Raw genomic sequence first — 17,768 nt, 5'->3', positions numbered from 1 at the left:
ACGAGAGCCTGAATCGCACGCGCCGCTTCTCCCTGATGATGGTCCTGAGCGTCCATCCTTTGGATACTTGCACGTACAAAGTCATCCATCGTTGCTGCGGCACCACCTGCTGCTTCCATGGAACGGTCGGATTGTTCTGTCATGGGCGAACAAAGCAGGAAGCAATTGCAGGTACTCAAAGCGTGCAGGGACTTGATGGTCTGTAGTGCGCTGGTGCAGTGCTAGTGATGAATCCCAAATCCGGAGCTGGAGTGCGGTGAACCCAGAGACGATGAACATGAACGGCAGGAAGACAAGGCAAGGTGAACACAGACACGGCAACTCCACGGGAACACTGACACGGCAATAGACAGGACCTCAACAAACAATCCGACACTGGAACAGAGAATAGTGTGAGTATATATATGGAACGGAAATGAATCGCAGCTGTGAACAGTGATCATGATGATAATGATTATCAGCTGGAGCGCTGACGGACACGTGAGCGGGACAACGCCCACTCACACATAAACAATCATAGACACGAGACAAGAAGGAAACAATGCATTCAACAACCGTGACACTATTTATGAATAAGAACTAGTATCTAATAAATAAGAACTAGTATCTAATGAATAAGAACTAGTATCTAATAAATAAGAACTAGTATCTAATAAATAAGAACTAGTATCTAATGAATAAGAACTAGTATCTAATGAATAAGAACTAGTATCTAATAAATAAGTACTAGTATCTAATAAATACTAGTCGGTTGAAATTATTAAATGTTAAAACGGCTTGCCATACTTAATTAAATATGTCATATAAAGTGATCTCTTCAGAACAAATGACTGATTCCTAGACTTCCAATGGATGGACAAAAAAATGTGATACTATTAAAAATATAAATATGACATATGGTTCTCCCTGTGGTATTGATTGAACATCGAAACATAAGGTTTGGTTTCACAGTAGCATCCGACACTATAGGCTAACACGTTTTTGAACATTTTCAAAGGGTGTCGTGGCAGAAAAAAGCTTGGCAACACTGAACTAGACACTTTAAACGATGCTAAAAGAGACCGGTAGCCTAAATAATGAAAAATAAAACATGAAATATGAATACTTTTTTAAAAGCTAAATAAATATATTTTAATAAAATAAACGATTTAAAACATTTTTAAAGCACAGTCAAATAAATAACGTATTTGACTTAATAATGAAAATATCTAGGCTATCATGTTATTTCCATCATGAAAGCTTAGCCTGCACAAGTCTTGCTTTTTGTGAACGTTTGCTGTGAGTCGACATCACAAACATGCTCTTTTGAATAATTTTTCGTTATAAGTAATGAATGTGTTTGTTTATTCGCTGTTTGTGTAAGGAGCAGTTGTGTGTGTGTGTGTGTGTGTGTGTGTGTGTGTGTGTGTGTGTGTGTGTGTGTGTGTGTGTGTGTGTGTGTGTGTGTGTGTGTGTGTGTGTGTGTGTGTGTGTGTGTGTGTTTGTGTGTCCGTGTGTCCGTGTGTGTGTCCGTGTGTCCGTGTGTCCACTAGGTGGCGAAATGCGCCTGTTCAACAACATTTCAAACACACACCGAAGAAGAAGTTGTCTCTGTCACAACATCCGGTGAACGTCATAGTCCTGATTTTGGGTTATTTTGAGGTGAGTTTCTAGTGTGTTTTATTATCATGTTATTCCAGTTAAACCAGATGTTTGGTTGTATCGCCGTGGATTATAATGAATCAGTTTCCACGTGTATTAAAACGAATATAAATGACTGATCAGTTTGATTATTGTTCAACACTTATCTGTGAACTTGCTTGATGTTGTTTTTGCCCCCTTCAACTAACACATTATTATAAAGGTTGTCAATCTGTACCAATACACAAATTTAAGTATTTGAATCACATGCCACAAGGTCTCAGTTAATGTAAGATATTTAGTCTAATATAATAATTAGGGCTGCGCAATATATTGAATTTATCGAAATATCGCAAATGTATATATCGCAATATGCATATCGCAACAGCTTGCAATAAATGGGGTCATGAACAAAAGACAAAGTTTTTTAGCTTTAATAAGTATCAGGATATATTTAATTCATACAGTTAAAACTAAGCAATGTTTTATTTTTAGATTTTATGATTCAGTATCTTTTATTAAATAAAGCTAATGTAGGATAACCTGAAACCCTGTGGTTTACACTGATGTTAAAATAACACTTCTTATGCTACAGTAAAACACTGATGTTCACTTTCAGAAGTTATAAGGATGTTTTCTTGTCATAAAAAGAATGTGAAACACATGTAGGTTATATCATTTTAATATTTTAAAGATAATTTAAGTTTATTTTACACACTTTAAGCATTATCGTATCGCATATCGAATATCGCATTATTTAAGGAGTTATCGCATATCGCATTTTTTTTCAATATCGCACAGCCCTAATAATAATGCAGAATGATGAATAACTTTTAAATACATTGAGGCACAGTATTTAATTTGAACTGTCTCCCCATTTCACCAACAAAAATGCTCCAGTGGTTCAGTTATATCTGATAGATCTGGCCCTAAAGAGCTTGATGAAGAAGAACCGGCTCATCTGTGGCTCTTCGTCGCTTCAGACACACTAATAATGACCATGAAGGACTAGTCCATGATGTCGACCAGGCCTTAACGCCTCACATCAGCTACTGTGGAAATATTACTGAGGAAATATCACGTTATTACTGTAAGGAAATATTACTGAGGAAATATCACGTTATTACTGTGAGGAAATATTACTGAGGAAATATCACGTTATTACTGTGAGCAAATTACTGTGAGGAAATATCATCCTTATTATTACTGTGAAGAGTGTGAGGCTAGTTCTTCGTCTGTATACTCGGGTTTGAATAAATAAGGACGACCATCAAACTCAAAAGCCTCTTCCGTGTGTTCAAAATCTTCTATATTCTCCATAGTTACGTTACGAACCATTTCTTCTTCATTTGTGAGCAACTCCGATCATCACTCTTCACACACACGACGCTCCTCCACACACTCTTCACACACACGACGCTCCTCCACACACTCTTCACACACACGACGCTCCTCCACCTGCACACTTCTATTGACCTTTCCCGGCTACACCGGGAGTTCCCACGGGACTTCAGCGCGAGACTACAGCTAGCCGTCTAAAACACTATTTAGGTGAATTTAAACAATGGCTAAGTTGCTAAACGCATCTTGTTGTCGTGTAAGGACCCTGCTCATGTTGGACAGACATTTTAATTGCATGTTGTGTCTGTTAAGAGGCACACACACTCTTTATGAATATGCCCCATAACTGCCGTTAGCTGAGTGAGCTCTGGGCATTAGCGGTAGCGGCTCCGTGTTCAAGCACCAATCCGGTATGCTTTTTTTCTATAAAAAAGCATAATAATTTTAAATTATTAAAATTGCCCGTTCTCCTTTAAAGTTAGAGCTTATTTAGAGATATCAGCCGAATGGCTTAGTGCAGGCGCTAACGGATCCGAATGTTGTATCTGGCAAATTACCCCACTAATAATGCCCGGAATGGGACCAAACTTCTACAGTAGTACAAATAGGTTGTCAACACTTCGGAAAAAATGATAAAAAATGTTGGATATACCAAAAAACGTTTTCACCAACACCGGGTCTTTTACGGGCTTTTCCCAAATGTTTTGGCGGACCAGCAGATTGGCAGGTTTTGTGCTTTTATATTCAATTGACGGTTTATATACAAAAAGTCTTTTAATCTAGTATCATTTAGAATAGATTTTTATGCAATTTGGGATATTATTTTTTTTTTAGATATATTTTAGACGGTTTATGTTTACTCTTTGTACAATATGAGAAAAAATATGTAAGCTTCCGCTTCGTGACCGCATTACCACCTCGGGTGTGCATTATTTCTCGAATAATTCAACGGCCTGGAGTCAATTATTCCGCTTATACTACAGTTACCACACCTTGAAATATTGTTCAGATGATGTATTTCAAGACGTTTGTAAAGTTTTTGTCATTAAAACTAGGGATGCACGATATATCGGCAATATCGATATCGGCCGATGTTCGTAATTTTTTTACCTATCGGCATCGGTCCGATGAGTAAAATTGGGCCGATAACCACAACCGATGTGTACCCATCTAGGGAGAGGGAGGGGGAGGGGGATTTGGTCGTGTGTAATTTGTTTGCGCATGTGAGACGTGACAGTGTCAGTGTCGACGACGGCAGCACATGATTGTGGGATCTTAAAGGATAATTCCGGTATTTAACACCTTGAGTCTATATTGTAGTTTGTTTTGGATGAACAAGAGTGGTGGACAACATTTTTTTGACAATGGTTCCTCTCTCGAGTTTTTGACTATAAAAGAATTGGCCATGGACCCATTTAACATTGGAGTCAATGGCCATGTCCGAAAATGTAATTAAAACAGCCTTTAACATTAGTTTTCAAAACTGTTAAACTCACCGAGTGATTAGTGATGTTAGTTGATGTTCCAGAAACGAAAAGTGTTGTGAAATAAATACAGTTTCTGTCGTGTTTTATTCGTCATTTTGTAAAATCCCATTGAATTCTGTTGAAGGACTGAGTGCTCGTTAATATAAATGCGCTACCGGAAACGGAAAGGGGGCTGTTTACATTTGGTCGATGTCGTCTTTTTGCTCGCTTCCGTTTCTCATAAGGCTAGCGAGCAGAGCAACTGTGCTCCGGGAGAGTAAGCGAAATAAACAAACAAAACCTTCATTAATTGTTACTTGTAATATGAAGTTGAACTCGACTGTGACCGTGAGTGTCCCGCGAGACATAAACATCGGTTATCGCCATCAAGTGGTCGGGAGTGTGCTAACGCTTCAGATTCAAATATTGAGCGGAAGTTACACGGTTGTGAAGTGTCTGAAAAAATAGTTCCACTATAGCAAAATAAACGGATTGGAATCATATATTGCGACGATATATTGTTTATAATCATCAACGAACACCACTAACCACTCGGTGAGTTTAACAGTTTTGTAAACGGACATTATTGGCTGTTTTAATGACATTTTCGGACATGACCATTGACTCCAATGTTAAATGGGTCCATGGCCAATTCTATTATAGTCAAAAACTCGAGAGAGGAACCATTGTCAAAGAAATGTTGTCCACCACTCTTGTTCATCCAAAACAAACTACAATATAGACTCAAGGTGTTAAATACCAGAATTAACCTTTTAACTGAAGAGGAGAAAAAATGTCAGCGGTGTGGGCGTTTTTCACGGTGTCGAAAGAAGACACTCGAAAAGCAGTTTGCAACACCTGCAAAGTCGAGGTAATGCGAGGAGGGTGCCGCGTCAAGTCATTCAACACAACAAATTTAATATGTCATTTGAAAAACCGCCACCCAGACCTACACAAACAATTGCAGGAAAAAAATGCTGCTACCATTAGCCAGCAGGCAAAGACGAAAGCAGCTGCAGCTGGGAGTCCGATACAGCAGGTACTCGACAAGACCAAGAAATTTGCCAAGGACAGTGCAAAAGCCAGATCAATAACCGACAAGGTAATGGAAATGATTGCTCTTGACGACCAGCCTTTTTCCGTAGTGGAGGACCGGGGATTTCGGCGGTTGATAGAGCATATTGAACCCCGCTACAGTCTGCCAAGTCGCCGCTACTTTTCCGACGTCTCCCTCCCTGCTTTGTACGAAGTCGTGGCCATGCATATCCTCAAATTGTTGGACAATGTGACTGACATTAGCTTCACGACGGATATATGGAGCTCGGATGTAAGTCAGATGAGTATATTGAGCCTTACTGCTCAGTGGATTAATGAAAACTTTGAAATGAAGAGAGCCGTTTTACATGCGCACGAGTTTGCAGGATCGCATACGGGAGTCACCATCGCTGGCGCATTTGACTGCATGTTTGCTACGTGGAAAATGAAAAAAGACAATGTACATATTGTGCTTCGTGACAATGCGTGGAATATGCAGAAGGCAATGGAGGAGTGCGGCGTTAAAAGCCTGGGCTGCATGGCACACACGCTACAGCTAGCAGTGCATGACGGACTGTTAAGCCAGCGGAGCATTTCTGACTGTGTGGCGATCGGGAGGAAAATAGTCGGACATTTTCGCCACTCTCAACTCGCTACCTCTCGGCTGAGAGACATACAGCAAGAGTTAGGCATGAAAACCATAATGCTACAGCAAGATGTGGCGACCAGATAGAATAGTACTTTTCTTATGATGAAAAGTCTACTGGATCAGAAGCGCGTGCTTGGTGTGTATGGAGCAGATCATGAGCTGCCTGCGTGTTTAAGTGCACATCAGTGGGGCCTCATTGAAAACATGACCACGCTTCTCACTCCATTTGAACAATTAACGAAGGAGATCAGCTCACATCAGGCTACTACTGCGGACGTGATTCCGTCTGTTGTGGCACTGAAACGTTTGCTGAGCAAGACAGCTGACACAGACAGTGGGGTCCGCACAGCAAAGCACACACTACTGGAAGCTGTGAACAAGCGATTTGGAAGCGCCTTCTCTGAGCCGCTTTACTATTTGGCAACGATCCTTGACCCGCGGTACAAAGACCGTTATTTTGACACAGTCACCAAGCAAGCGGCGGTAAAGACGCTCCAGCAGCAAGTGGACAAAATGACGCACAGCGACAGCGCTACGGAGACACCAGACACAGAAGAACCGCAAGAGAAGATGATAAGAACAAGTGACGAGGGTGGAAAGTCGCTGCTTGACATGCATTATGAAATTCTGGAGGAAAACTCGACCATGGAACAGCAGGCAGGCCTGACAAGCCACATAAGTGTGCAGGTATAGTATTATCAGACCCAGTCTTTCATTCAAATAACGAAGTCTTTTGTGCAGTTCTTTTTTATTATTAACGTGCTGTGAATTCTATAGAGTTATTAAAATAATACATTTACTTAAATAATAAAGCTTATTGTTATAGAGAAAGAATATTGTTTAGTAATGCTTCTCTGCCCCCTTGAGCAGAGAAATAACTGATCTGACCTTCTCCACAGGGCAGCCCTGTGGACATAAGTGTCCAGTGCTCGCACTGGGCACAAGAGAATCAGTTTTTCCTGGTCCGAAGAGGCAAGCGGAGGAGGATAGAACGCCTGCAGTACAATAGGCCTCGGAATATTGGTTGGCACCTTAGGTACATATCCCTGTTTAGGGTAAAGGAATGCCTTAACCATCCCAGGAGCAAACTCGAGACAGGTGGGAGAAACCGAAAGGGCCTGAAGGTCTCCGACTCTTTTAAGGGACGAAATTGCAAGAAGAAAAATAGTCTTGAATGTAAGAAATTTCTCTGAAACCGACTCAAGGGGTTCGAAGGGAGCCCCTGAAAGGCCTTCCAAAACTATTGCCAAATCCCAAGCCGGCACCCTAGTACGTGTTGCAGGCCTCAGCCTCAAGGTGCCACGAAGGAAACGAATAATCTGGGGGTCTCGACCCAAAGATGTATTACCCACCGGGGCGTGGAAAGCCGCAATGGCCGCCACGTAGACCTTTAAGGTAGATGGACATAAACCTGATGAAAAGCGATCCTGGAGAAATTCAAGTACTGTGTTAACTGAACAGTTGACTGGATCCCGCTGATGCTGGTGACACCAAGAAGTGAAAACTCTCCACTTAAGTGCATATCATTTCCTCGTGGCTGGACCTCTGGAGCTAAGAATGGTCTCCACAACCTCAGTTGAAAGACCACTCTCTATAAGTTGGGCCCCCTCAGAGGCCAAACCCATAAATTCCAAATCTCTGGTCGGGGGTGATATATTGTGCCCCCTGCCTGAGACAGAAGGTCTCTCCTGATCGGGATCTCCAATGGAGGGCCGTCGAGGAGCTGAATAAGGTCCGCAAACCAAATACGACTCGGCCAGCGTGGTGCTACTAGTAGTAGACTTATTCCGTCCTGGCGGACTCTCTCCAGAACTCCTGGGAGCAGAGCAACCGGGGGACAGACGTAGCCTCGGCCACGCCTGTACCATAGCGTCCAACCCCAGAGGGGCTGGATGAGTAAGGGAGAACCATAGTGGACAGTGCGTCGTGTGATGAGACGCGAACAGATCCACTTCTGCTTGGCCGAAGAATTCCCATATCTGCTCCACCGCCTTGGGGTGGAGTCTCCAATCCCCTGGCCTCAGCCCCTGCCTCGACAGGGTGTCTGCTCCGATATTCTGGCACCCAGGGATCAGAGAGAGTATCTTCCCCAGGGACCACAGGAGGATCTGGTGCGCCAGTTTGCAGAGTGGACGCGAACGCAGACCCCCCTGACGATTTACATAAGAGACCACTGATGTGTTGTCTGTACGGACGAGCACATGATGGCCCCTCAGGTCTGGAAGGAAATGTTTCAACGCATTGAAGACAGCCATCATCTCCAGGCAATTTATGTGCCAAGAGAGATGATGACTCCTCCACAGACCCTGAGCTGAGCGGCCTTCCATAACCGCTCCCCAGCCGGTGAGGGAAGCATCTGTCGAGATCGCAACTCGATGGCAAAGAGCTCCCGGCACCGGACCCTGGGATAGGAACCAGTGTTTCCTCCATATGACCAAGGCACGGAGGCACCCCCTCGAAGGCTGACATAGCATGCTCCACTCCCAAACAAACTACACAAAGCTCATGAGTATCCCCACCCGTAAGAAAATGAGGGCAGGAGAAGCACAAGATTTGAATAGCTGTTTCGCCATAATATATAAATATATAGAGACAGACAACAGTAAATAACACAGACAGTTTTGACATAGAGCGCTTTGCTGAGACACGAAAGCTAACGCGAGTAACGCACCGGATGTGCTTATATCTCTTCCTGGTCATGACGTCACCCGCCCGTGACGCTCATTCTTTCCATTGGACTAGTTGACATACGTGCTCAGACGTAATCACGCAAGCGTTCCCAAAGCGTCATCGACGCATCGCGAGTTCCCTCGAAAGGGAACCCTGTTTGTTTGGGACATTTACTTTTGAGTAAATTGTTGCTGCTTTAAGTTGGAGAATGTACAAAGACCACCATGTCTTTTGGATTACTGTTATGTTACAGTTCTCATTTTTGTTTGAACATTTTTATAGATGGGTCTTAAAATTGACTTGTTTTTTTAATGTTTGCTTGGTAGAAACCTTGTTCAGGGTTTGGACATTTAACCCTGGTAAAAGTGGTAAAAGTTGGTTACTTATGTTTTATGGTAGCCCTGTAACCTTGTTATTTGGAAATAAAATACATTCTTTCTGAAAATAAAGGAAGAAATTCAGTATGTACAAACTTTTATCATCTCAGAATATTTTTTAAAAACACATATCGATATCGGTAAATATCGGTCATCGGCCATAACAGAAAAATTAATATCGGATATCGATATCGGCCAAAATGTTCATATCGTGCATCCCAAATAAAACGCTCTTGCATGTAGGACTAATTCCTTGCGCATCTAAACCCATGCTCCGTTGCTAATCCCAGAACATAATTTTAGAGTTAGCGGAGGTTTGAGCCGCTGATAGCAGACTAATGCCGGGGACACACTTAACGACTGACACATTCTCTGACTGTGAATGCAGCAGATTTTAAACACCACTGTGAACACAGACTGAACGCGCTGAACACGTGTGCATGATTACAGTAAGTGTGTCCCCGGCTTTATGCAGTTATTAATGCAGTTATGAGAGAGAGAAGCATGTGCGTCAATATTATTATTTATTTATTAATTAAATTTGTTTTAATTCATTCGTTCATTCTTTTTTTCTATTAGTGACAGTAGACTAATAAATGAAACACAACGCTTTTTTTTAACTAAGTATAGGCCTATCAATAATTATTTATTTGTTATGTTATCCTCAATAATTACGAAAACCCGTGCAGCAGGACTATCAATTTATTTAAATATTCAGTTTAATTTTCTACTGATTATAGGACTATATACTTTATTTATTAAACCTCTGGGGACCAAAAACGCGCCCCTGCGTTGTGCTCATGTTTTTTTTTAGCAATGCAAAATAAACTCAAAATGCTCTGTTAATTTTGATCTTTCATTTTCGTGTTATACATCAATCGATCCTGTTCAGTTTCTATTTTTTTCTGTATACTCACAATAAAAATAGTGTTTTGCTTTTTGCCAAATAAAGAAAAATGAACATGATGCGAGTTCTGCACTCTCTATGTCAATGAACTCCAATTTGAAACGCGTTAGAAAATGATCTGTAACTCCGCGAAACTGCAGTCAAACAGGCAAACATACCCACGGGCATAAAGCTTGAGATCGCATCTTTCAAATGAAGTCATTTATATAAAAAACAAATATTCTCAGTTTCTGTAATCTGTATGAAAAGAGAGCGATTCCAGTCGAGCTCATTACGAGCTCATTGACTTTAATTCGTTCACGCCTACTGACGGAGCGCGCTATTCACAAGATAATGTGTTAAGCCATCTATGCAAAACAGGGAAACGCCCCCAAGCAAATGCTTTAAGTTTCATCATTCAGTCACCTGCGCGTTGGGAAGATGGCACGATACAGTAATATTCTTCAACCTTTTTAAAAGGAATGGAGCTTCATCACTACCTCCACCTGCAACTCGGAGTGCGCTTCAGAAAGAGCAAGTAGGCTACATATTTACCCACTATTTTACAGATGTTTTACAGATATTTTCACAAATTAATATGAAAAACATGTCGATTTTACTGGTTTTCTAAGGCCAAATTAGAACCTGGAATTGATATTTTTCCCGCAGTACTGAATGAGAAGAGCCATTAATATTATTAATAAACTATTGTTTTCTAAGTCGGCTAAAAACATCTCCATCTCCGCTGTTAAGCAGATGCGCTTTTAGAGAGAATGCACCTTTCATACGCATTACATAATCAGAATGTATTAGCTTTCGATTCGAATTTGTTCGTTTTAAAGTGGACATTTCAAGCTTTAGCCTACATAGGCTATATTTTGTTTCAGTTCTCGCGCTCCAGTTCACGGAGATCATGAAAGCGCGCCTGATTGTTTTATTTTATTTTACAAAAGCACAACGTTTTCTTGTTATTGTGAGTTAACACAAATAAAAGTAGTTGCGAATAATGTATTATTATTTTCTGTATGACCAGAAATTATTTTAAAGTATTTTAAGTTGTTTCCACTGTTGATAGGAAAATGCAAGTGTTCGCGCCCGCGCCTCCGTGCCATGCAGTGCGCGCTCCACACTCCACACGAACCCTTGGATATGCGTCAAAATCTTGTTTATTTGTGATAATCTTAGCCCTGTATTATTATTGTCTAACCCGTATTATGAATGACATTTGACAAATTGCTTTGTTCCTTTTTTGGATAAAAGCGTCTCTAAATATGTAGCCTAATAATTGTTATAATAATGATGATAATTATTATTATTATCTGCGTACACGGACCCCAAACACACCATGTCTTCAAGTCAGGTGACTGTAAACTGTTTCCATTGCAGTTTTGCGAAATATTCCTTTTTGCACAGTTGGTCGCAAGATCTGTGTGCATTGCAAAGGACAGCTTGGTAAAAGGCAGGACACACCTTGGAAATGCCAGGCATGTAATGTTCACTTGTGTCTTCAGTTGAACATTTAGTTCCTCCACATAGAGGAATTACAATAAAACCGATTGAAAAACAAAACCTTTGAATCTCTTTGTTCAGGCTTGATGGGCCATTGGGGGAGTGTCTGTCACACCCCGGGTCTGAATCTCATTAATATTGATAGGCAATTACCACTCCCATGCATAACCTCTTCTGACAAAAAAACAGTCTTACAAAGTTTAAATGAATGTATTGTTTTATGTGAACGATTAGGCAGGATGTTATTCACATCATTTTGAAGCCAGAACTCGAAGCGACAACATCCATTTGTCAAAAGTCTTCGGAACACATATTTAGTATGCGTTTTGTGGTCTTATTTCAGCAACTTTCATTTTAATTTTTTTCAATGACCACGCATAAACATTATTCTCTTTAAAATCCAAACATGTACATACATGTTGCTCACATATTATGGTAGCCCCGTTTGTGCTATATAGAGTGAATTTACACCTTTGCCATTAACATGTTTATAAATAACTGAAAAAAGCAAAAAATGTCAGGGCATTTCAAAACATCCCAAGGGCCCCAAAAACATGTTGGTCCCCAGAGGGTTAAAATTAAACTGCATGTTTCCATTGATTGTGAAGTTAGACATTGAGAATTGCAGATCAAGCGCATGGGGCTGCATGGTTTTTCTTGTTATGAATTGTATCCTATTTTCCGTTATTACAGTTAACTACGCGAAGTGATATGGAACTGTAATGCGGACAAGACCTGCCGGAACTACTTTAGCCGTGCGGTTCCCTGAAAATAATTGCACACCGTAGAACGTTTGTCAACCAATCAGATTCAAGCATTCAACGGCCCTTTAGTATAATACAGTTTAAAATACCTGTTCCCTTTCAGTTGAGAAAGTCAGGCGTAGTTGACGTCGACTGAATGGGGATCACGCCTAGGGAGCCTGTCTTCTTCGTACTACTATTTAATCAAGCCAATTCAACATTGGCGTGCGTGATTACACGCTCCGCCCCGCAGCGCGGTATAAACATGGAAGTTGACGCACGCACCAGTTTCCTTTGCTTCGGAGCCGATCGGATGTCTCTGAAGAGTACTATTGTTTACAAAATAAGCGAGCGTGTCTGTGTTCTTGTGGGAAGACCTCCCAGTGTTGGTGTTTCTACAGCGTGAGTGCAGCGGTGATCGTGAGCTTCTCAAGCTCTCAAATGTTGTTTTAACAGCATTAAATTTCTATTTGTTTGTGTGTTTGATGGTTGGTTGGAGGGTCAATTGTTGCATCGCGTGTTTGGGCTTACAGCACGCTGAAGCAGCTTTTGTGGACAGTTCATGTTCTCATGACTGTCACGGTGTTGAGGTAGAGACTCGCCTTCGTCCACAAAGTGCGAGTCCCCATTACTACGCCCCGCCTTCGGGTGCCGAGCGGGGTGGGTGACAGGAGGATAGTGTTGGATGTCTCGCCCGGTAACCATTTCCTGTGTGCTCCTCCCTTCCACCGCAGCCGGTGGAGTCCCCCGTGGAGTGTGCTGGTCCATCTGTAATGGGTGGACCGGCCGTTCCACCTGGGGCTCCCCCTGAGGACAGGAAGCCAATTGCAGCATCGGAGGGTGAGCTGGCCTCTGGAGATGATGACTCCACTGTGTTATCTCCCTCTGGGAGTCTAACGTTGCTTGAGCCGGATCCAGAACTGTCAGCTATGCTGAAGGGGAACGGGAGAGCTTCACTGCGATGAGGCGAGTGAAGATTATCTATACTACGGAGAGTATAAAGGTTTGCTGTTTGTTTAAAACAGCACAAGTGAAACGTGCTCTGTGGGGGCCCACTGGGCAATACTGGTGTAAGACACCACCCCAGCAGAGGACGTCCCTGGATTGTAGGTCCAGTGGCACCGCAAACCTGCTCAATCACTTCCATCTCAGATAGGGTTTTAATTATTCTTATTTCTTTTGATTATTTTAATTTCTTCTATGTAAAGCACTTTGAATTACCACTGTTTAGTTTTGCATTTACTAAATGAGCACTGTGCCACTGTTCGTCCGACTGTTTGCACTGTATTTTATTTTCTAAACTGTTTTAATTATTCTTATTTCTTTTATTATTTATGTAATTATTTTAATTTCTTCTATGTAAAGCACTTTGAATTACCACTGTATATGAAATGTGCTTTATAAATAAACTTGCCTTGCCTTGCCTTGCCTTGATTTGGGCCGCCAAGGCTGTCGTTTCCCCCCCCTCGCTACCCTTGTGAGAGGAGCGGTGAAGGATTATGAGGCTATCCCTCCAGTGGAGCGGTCCGTTGCGACAACAGGTGCACCTGTGTCTAACAGCCGCTGCATCTGGGGGATCCTTGTCTCCCCTCGCAGGCCTGTGAGCTCGAATCAAGTTTGACGGTCAGAGCTTACAGAGCTTGCGGGCAATCCGCCTCCTCTTTGCATGCCATGGCATTGTTGCAGGTCAAGACACTCATGGACATGCACAAGGGTTGTCTAGACCGTGCGCTCATGAGTGGGCTCCGCACTACTGCTGACCTCGCCCTCACGAGCGTCGCAGCGTGCGGGGTCGGTCTAGCGATGTCCACCCTAGTGTTCCAGGAGCGCCATCGTTGGCTCAACCTTATTGAGATGGTGGATGCGGACAATGTTCGGTTCCTGGACTCCCCAATTTCCCAGGTTGGGTTTTTCGGCAAAGCAGTGGAGAGCTGGGCCCCACAGGCGCAGACGGAGGTCACCCGACACATCCTGCCCCGGCGGCCCGCTGCTGCCTTCACCCATCCGCCGGGGGCAGATCCTCCGCCTGCCTGTCGCCGAGGGTGTCCCCCTGCAGCCGCCTCCGCTCCCTCCGGACCATCGCAGCAGCCTCCACCCAGGTCTCGATGTGGAGCCAGCCGCAGGAGGGCTGCCCAGCCCGTTCCAGGCGCTTCCAAGCCAGGTGGTAAACGACAGCGGAAACGTTGAACCTGGATGGGCCACCCAGGTAGTGTTAATTTCGTCAGACGAGACGAGACGAAATATGTTCGTCAACGACCTTTTTTTCCATGACTAAGACGAGACGATGACGAGACTGCACTGCTGTTCAAAAACGCTGACTAAGACTAAATTAACATGCATTATTGTTGACGAAAAAAGACGAGACGAAAATGTTTTGCATAAAATAAAAACTAAGATAAAATCTCTCTTCATTTTCGTCTACAATCGTCTCTGCTTTTTCATCAGCTGTACGCCTTTAAAATATTCCGAATGAGTTCGCGCTGTTGCTCAAGTAACATTATGAAGCTATGGTGTTTGTTTTGGCACATACATTATGCAGGTTACGATTGTATTGCTTCCACTAAAGAAAATAATGCGCTCCGTCTCTCTTAGAATCCTGTGTGTGGCAACGATCCATGGCAACGCTCTGTTTTTCATGGCAACGGTGTGTTATACTTAGAAGCGCATTCTACATTAGAATTCGACCAAGCCATTTAAAAAAAATGTTTAAACATACGCACAGATTGTTACATAAAATGGTGTGTGTGCGTAGAAAGAATTCGTCCACACGCCGCTCAAAAAAAAAAAAAAAAAATCCTCAGCGCAAGTCCACCGTCTAACGTTAGCACTAGGCAGGCTTTTTGTGTTAAATTTTATTTCCTGTCGCTGCGCAGGCTTTTTTATTGTACATGACACACTAATAAACCTTTTCTTTAAAGGCTTAGGTTATGTCCCGTTAACCGGACCGTTGCATTACGATTAAAAGCAGTATCAATAAAGTCAAAAATGTGAGGTGCATGCAGTCAAGTTCGAGTGTATGCGCTGTTTAAACGAGTGTTCTCACGATACACTTGTTGTGATTCGCGGAGTTTTATAGTCTTGATATTGTTTCTTATTCAAAATTGGTGACTGAAAAACTATGAAACCTCTTCCCGTGCCTTTGTAACTTCAGTCGGAGTATGGGCCCCAGCTTTTGAATTGTGATGGTTAAAATAAAATACAGAACAGTTTCATCATTTGTAAATGTGTCTCCTAAATCAGAAATTGAAAACCAGACATGTTTAACAGTTGCATTCAACAAAAATCATTCAACAAGTGTATTTTGTCAGGTAATTATGACATTTTACCAATATTTGAGATATGTGAAACACTTTTTTACTGAAATGTTAATCAGAAATAATCTCAGTAATAATGTGTTATTAAAAAAAGAAGACATTTTTTTTTTTACTAAAACTTGACTAAAATGAAAAGACTTTTAGTCGACTAAAACTTGACTAAGATACCTTAAGTTCTCTTTTGACTAAAACTAGACTAAAATGATGAGACTTTTAGTCGACTACAACTAGACTAACAAAAAAAGATATGTGAATGACTAAATATGACTAAAGCTAACAAGGACATTTGGCACAAGACTAAGACTAAGACTAAATTAAAAATGGGTGACAAAATTAACACTACACCCAGGGATGGAGAAGTTGCTCTTGGAGTGGCCACCGATCCACACCCTCCAGCCGGTGGTGGGCCGGTTGGAGTTTTTTGTTTTGTGTGGGTCTGTTCCGCCGCTAGCTCCTGAAAAACGGTACCCGCAAACTTCTCTATTCCTGGGTCCCAAGAGGGCCAGTCTGGCGGTGTGTGACCCTGCATAGCCTTGCACCCCTCAGCCCCCTCTTGGTCGCCAGCCGGCAGCTTGGTGCGGTTCGAGGACCCGGTCATCACGCATCCCCTGTCGCCCAGTGGAGACAGGTAAGAGTTGTACTGCACACTCACATCTCTGTCCTCCACCTCGCTGCCCCACCTCGAGTACGTCTGTGGTCTCCTGGGCCTGGTTCGTAGAAGCAAAAGAGCTTCCCAACCGGTCTGGACCAGATTGTGATTCATGCGATTCATGATCGCCTGGTGCCCGCTCAAGTTCAGTGATAATTATCACACGAGGTGTTGAGCAGATATGCTCAAGAAAGCTCAGTGATATTCATCACACCTAGTGTTGAGCAGTGCTCCTGTCTTGTACGTGCATGTCGCTGTCCTACTGGCGAAGGACACGATAAAGCCGCTCCCTCCAGCCGATATGAAGGCCAGTAAAGTGTATGAGGTGGGTCATGTCCATCTTGGCCCTGTGTCACTTGAGAAGGGCCCTTTCCCGAAAGCCTCCGTCCAAGTTACTACACAGAGAGGCATCTCAGAATGCCCTGCCCCCAAGCTTGGTCTGCTGCATTCGACATGAATGACACATACTACAGATCTCTAGGCTTCCGCACCACAGACCATCCTGCGTGTGTGTTTGAGGGTTCGAAGTATCAGTACAGAGTCCTACCCTTCGAGTGCTTCATTGCCAGTTGGGTCTTCAGGTCAACTGGGAGAGAGTAATCTCGCCCACAGGCTGAGTATCTCTTTTCCGGTATGGAGATGGACTCGATCCAACATGCCTCTTCAAGAAGACGGTGTGTGTCCGGTCGGTGCTATACAGAAGTGAGAAAGGGTCCCACTGAAAGATTTTTCAGAGGCTCCTGGGGCATATGGCATACACAGCCGCATGGCTTCCTCCATATGGAGACCACTTCAGCACTGGCTTAAGGTCGAGTCCCGAGGTGACCATGGCAGAGCGGCACGTCCGGTGTGACAACAGATCACCCCGGCCTGCAGCCAAACCCTCAGTCCACGATCAGTCCTTTTCGTTTCTCCGGGCCAACTGCCCCTAGAACGAGGTCCATTAACACCGACTGAGGGGCCATGTACAAAGGGCATGCTTTAACGGAGGCCTGGGCGACCTCCGACTACTTTGGTGTCCATTACCTCAAGTTGTTGCAGTTCACCTCCCTTTGAGCCACCGCTGCTCAGCGAGCTGGTACTGGTCTGAAAGACACATCGTGACCGATGCGCTAAGCTTCCCTCGCATGTCACAACTCGCCCGTCACCACCTCCTTGGAGTCAGAAGCTTCTGAGGTCGCTTCATTCCACTATTTCTTTCAGCCTGCTCAATCGTGCCGCCGATGAGCCTCACGACAGCCTATGGCCAGGGAGAGTGGATACTCCATCCCCAGGCGTCCCGCTGGGCAGGGACCACTTCAGGGCTGCATAGTTACATCTGTTTGCCTCTCCGGATTCGTCCCTCTGCCAGTGGTGTTCATTTTCTGTCCGAGCAGACAACCCTTGGACAGACATTGGCTCTCAGCTGGCCCTAGGGCCCCGCAGAAATGCGTAATCCCCAGTGAGCCTTCGAAAAAGCAGCTATGTGATTCATTGTTGCTTAGGGTCCGCTCAAGTTCAGTGATTCTC

The 17,768-nt window shown here is 43.4% G+C and overlaps 1 protein-coding gene across 3 annotated transcripts in view; it reads left to right on the top strand.

Moving 5' to 3' along the window:
- The first annotated feature begins 1,453 nt into the window (after positions 1–1,453).
- The window catches only part of nudt8 (nudix hydrolase 8), a 47,560-nt gene continuing 31,245 nt past the window's right edge, over positions 1,454–17,768 (top strand). Inside the window, exons 1-2 of one of the 3 annotated variants that reach the window (XM_079609058.1) lie at positions 1,600–1,641; positions 10,525–10,578. The gene's annotated coding sequence lies outside the window, so the exon portion shown is untranslated. Of the gene's footprint in view, positions 1,642–10,524; positions 10,579–17,768 lie in introns of all 3 variants that reach the window. The other 2 variants (XM_079609057.1, XR_013797106.1) reach the window with 2 other exon arrangements.

This window comes from Phoxinus phoxinus (genome assembly GCF_949152265.1).
Source record: "Phoxinus phoxinus genome assembly, chromosome: 4".
Taxonomy (NCBI): domain Eukaryota; kingdom Metazoa; phylum Chordata; class Actinopteri; order Cypriniformes; family Leuciscidae; genus Phoxinus; species Phoxinus phoxinus.
The sequence above is the reverse complement of the archived record's forward strand: the minus strand, read 5'-3'. Positions and strand labels throughout refer to the sequence as shown.